Genomic DNA, 4,992 nt, shown 5'->3' on the forward strand with positions numbered 1-4,992 from the left:
CGCGCCGCCCGTGAAGAGCCGCCCCGTGAGGAATCAATGGAAGGCTGACCGGCGGCAAACTTGGCATTGATTCCCCGCGGGAAACCGAGGCGTTCGTAGGACGACGAGGCAAGTGTCGCTGACTCGGCGGGCCTGCGGCTCTTTCGCGCCAAAACCATTTTGCCCGGGTCCGCCAGCGCCGAATTCGGCCCGAGCTGGTGGAAATTGGGCTTCTGGGGGCGCGACTGGGCCGATTTTTGTGCGGCGGCGCGAAAAAATTGCCTGGGGAGGGCGTGTTGGGGGCTCGGCTGGAGATGCTCTTATGAACCTATGTTAAAGTTGTCACACCAATTGTCAATTTGAATTGAGATAATTATCATGTACTCATCTAACTGTTATTGAGTTGAGATCAATATTTTTTGTCAAATGTGTTATAGATGAATGTAAAATTGCGAATAACTTGTTTATTATTTGATCTACCCGTTAGGTACCCAATGGGTATGGCTACCCATCGGGTATGGGTACGGGTAAAGGTTCATACCCATGGGTACGGGTATGGGTAGAATTTTGTACCCATTGATTACATGGGTATGGGTATGGTATTGCTCTACCCGCCCCATACCCTACCCATTGCCATCCTTAATTGCCGGTACATCTAGAAAGGCTTCGGATACCAGCTCTCTTCAACTGAAGGTGCGGTACTGTTAATATCCGTGTAACTCTCAAAGGCGACACAGCTCCCCGCATTTCCTTGCTAATCTTATAGGATTCAAGTGGGCAGGCCACTACAATTCCTATTCCTATGTTACAAAATCCTACGAATCAAAAAGGCCCGAAGAGTTCAAAGTGTCCATTACAACTGACCGTATAGACCTCTACACTGCAAATGTCCCTGCTCATCTTCACTACAAGGAACATACTGTACCAATATCATACTCCCTCCGTTCCAAAATATAAGTCTTTGTAGAGATTTCCACTATGGATCACATAGATGTATACAGATACATTTTAGAGTGTAGATTCACTCATTTTGCTCCATATGTAGTCCATGGTGGAATCTATACAAAGACTTGTATTTAGGAACGGAGAGAGTACTTATTATAGAAGAACGGAAGAGGAACATGGTAAAGAAGAGCAAGCAGATTTTGGATAATAAAATGTTGGTTGCGCAATGCCCACACATGATGAACCAGAGTGCATAAAGAATGCAACTCCCTGTTGTCTCTCTATATGTGGTGCACTTGTTTTTCGAAAGTAAAGTAGGAACATTAGCTGACCAATTAAACGCTATCTGTTTTAGTAATATCAGCATCATATCAGATTCGTATTTGAGCAACAAGTTTGGAATTATGAGTGGCACGTTGTTTAGCTTGATGGATTCAAGAGCAGTGCTAAGCAGGTACGATGATGGTACTGAATATAAAGGCATGTCTGCATGCAAGTCACGTGACTTTTGTCATTTGGGTCAGTCGACCATTTCAGTCGGTTGGATGAAGATCCTACGTCTCCTAACCCTTCTTCTTCCTCGTCTCTGATTCTTCCCATACAGAACACCGCACGGGCCGCCGGCCGAACCACCGGCCCCCACCGCCTGTGTTCCTCCGCCACCACCACCCCCAGCCCTGCCCCCACCCGCGTCGAGGTTTCTTCGTTCAGCGAGGCCCCACCACCGCCCCCACAACCATCGTCCCCACCCAAGCCCCTTCCTTCGCACCGGCGAACCCCGGCGAGCTCTCAAAAATCGACTGACTCAATTTTGAAATTTAGTCTACTGTCATTTAACTAGTGTGGAATATAAAAGGGGAACACCATAAGCATTGCAAGTATAGTGTTGAGCGTGCCATGGCGGATCTGAAGGTGCAAACCGGACAAAGGCAACTTCAACACCAATGTTTGCTTTCAACTAACAAGTAAGTGATGGACAAGAAATCAGAGTAAAGCAGTGGCGATCTATTTTCTTGCTGCGATAAATAAGTTGGGCAAATACGAAAGAGTACCGCCTCTGGTGCGACGCAGTGTATGCATCTGCTGAGAATTTGACAATGCTGCGGTAGCGATGGCTGTCGGCAGCGCGGAAGCAGATCTAGGACGGTAGACGGTGGCGGCGGGGCACGGTGGACGAGACGGTCATGGGAGCGGCGCCGACAAGATGGACGACGGTGGGGATGAAGCGAGAGGACGGGATGCAAGGATACCGGTCCGAAGCCGTGGATGAGAGAGGTCGATCTCTTGTAATGGCTGACGGCGTCGGGGTATCAGCTCCTGCATGGTGGAGGAGGACGGCGGTGGATGGGGTGGCGGACAGAGGAGGCTGGGGTGGAGAGGGTGTTTTGGCGCCCACGGAGTACGAACGGGGAAATGGAGGGAGAGAGGAAGGGGGGAACCATGTCTTCAGGGCGCGCTTGCCTCAAATGCGAGGAAATTTACAAACTTAGCCCCCGTTTAAAATTTCCTACATCCCATCAATATTAGTCGGTTGGGGATAGGACGGTAATCTCGCATACACCGAATATTTGCCGACGAGAGTTTGTTTTTGGCGCCCATCGTTTATGAATCAGGCAGGGAGTCGATTTCAGCCGAGGAGACACTGTGTTTTGGCGCCCACCGTGTATGAATCCGGGTGAGAGGCGGTTATGTCACGTTTGAGTGAAATTACAAACCTACCCCTATCAAAACCTATAGAAATCAAGCCGGTAGGATTTGCGTGGCAGGGATAGGCAGTAATTTCCATCTCGCAAATTTTGGTTTCGGGCGGTTACTGCGACTTTCCCCGCTTCTTTCAAATTTTTGCAGAGCAAGAGTGCACGTTTACCGTGCCAACTCAATTCGAATCCAGTTTGTATTCTATTTTTGTTCGGGCAGGATCCATTTTCGATTGGAATAAAATTCTATCTACATCATTTTTTATATACTTTCAAAAGCACAACAAAGAATTATGCTCCTTTATATGTATAATATGATTTACAAATACAATGATCTCAAAATCATAAGGTTGAATTCAAAAAATTTAAACCAATGTTCTACTAAAATTTATGGATCAGTAATATCTACATATTAAATAACACAGATGCGCGTGAAGTCATATGAGTATGCATGTTTGATAGATCAATTTTGGTTCGAGTATGAATTACATGTATCATCATCTCGAATTCAAATATTTGAATCCCTTTTATATTGACTCCTTTCACGCCCATCTCTCTCGCATGCATGTTCCTTCATGTAGTTATCACTCTCTTTTCTCCAGCTCACCCGCACGCTCACTTCATGTTTCTCCTATCTTCGCAAACATGGTCTCTTAACGTCTCCCTTGAGAAATGTCACAATCTCTCTATCATTATACATTACACGGTTTTCATTATCTCTCACGCCTCTACCGTTCTCTGGTATCACTAGGTACCTAAGCTTTCTTTTTCACCGCCACACACACAGTCTCACTCGTCTTTCACTTTGTCTTTCTCTCTATGGGGTTCTCTCACACACCCTATATGTCTCTAGATATGACTCATACCACTAAAATTACTCTCTCCTGCAGACACAACATTTGTTGCGGTCTCCTTTCCGTCTCCATCCTAGTTATAAAACTGACATTATTCATTTGTTTACCGATCAGACAAACTCCCCCCCTCTCTCTCTCTCTCTCTCACACACACACACACACACAACTCCTGCTTCCACTCCCCTTCCCGACTACCGTCTCTCTCTCTCACACAAAACTCTCGCTTTCGCACCCCGACTTGTATTTCTCTCACAAACATTTATCGACTAGCCTCTAGATAGGTTTATACACCCGCACACTCGTGCTTCCACTATCGCATACATGTCTCTCTCGCGCTCCTTCTATCTATGTAGATTTTTCTTCCCTTCTTGAGACACGCCCTCTCGATCGTGCACACACACACACACTATCGCCTCATTTTAAGCTTATACCTCTCGCACACACACTCTTTGTGTCTTTGTCACACATGCACTCCGTCCTCCTCTTCTCTCCCTCTCTCTCACACACATGGGCTTTTTGCTACAACTAGCAAGATGGCCATGCATTGCACGGAACATCAAGATGCATTTATATGAGTAGTTTATCTTGTGGGAGAAAAGGATGAATGAGGGAAGGCCTTATTTGCAAGTGTGGAGAGGGGTGTGGGTATCTTTTTGCAAAATTGCCATAGTTTCCTTCGTATCCGCCAGATATAAATCGGACGACCTATATTGCAGCATGGGAGGCACACCATCATCACCAACTCTGTTTTTTATCTCTGCTCTTATAAAAAGCATAGTCGGTGATGATGGTGTGCCTGCCATCCTGCAATATAGGCCGTCTGATCTATATCTAACGGATAGGAAGGATACTATGGCAATTTACCCGCACTCCTCTCCACATTTGCAGATAAGGCCTTCCCTCGTTCATCCTGTTCTCCCACAAGATCTTGATGTTTCGTGCAACGCACGGGCATCTTGCTAGTAAGAGTAGAAATTAGACATATACCACTTCTCGAATCTTGAAACCAACAACATTCCTCCCTTATCTCATCAAAACTGCCAAAGGAATATATTTTGAGTGAAACATAACATATTTTTAGTGATATACGTATTTCAAAACTAGACTCTTTTTTCTATCAAATCGGTGAATACGTATTAATCAACTTTGATCGTGTGGCAACGCATCGTTCCACAATGTAGTGCCTATAGATTTTTTACGAAGTCAAACTTTGCAAACTTTGACCAAGTTTGTAGAGAAAAATATTTATATCTACAATAGCAAAAATATATAATGCGAAACTACATCATATATATGATGAATCTAGTGATATATGTTTCACACTCTAGATGTAAATATTTTTCTCCACAAACTTGGTCAAATTTTGTGAGGTTTGACTTTTCAAAAAATCTATAGGCACTACATTATGGAACGGAAGGAGTAGTTATTACCACTGTATAATTTTTGGACACCAGACAAACGGTGGAGTACATATACGAAGAGAAGAGGCGCACACACCCAGTCGGTCTCTCGCTATC

This window comes from Triticum aestivum, chromosome 5D, assembly GCF_018294505.1.
Source record: "Triticum aestivum cultivar Chinese Spring chromosome 5D, IWGSC CS RefSeq v2.1, whole genome shotgun sequence".
Taxonomy (NCBI): Eukaryota; Viridiplantae; Streptophyta; class Magnoliopsida; order Poales; family Poaceae; genus Triticum; species Triticum aestivum.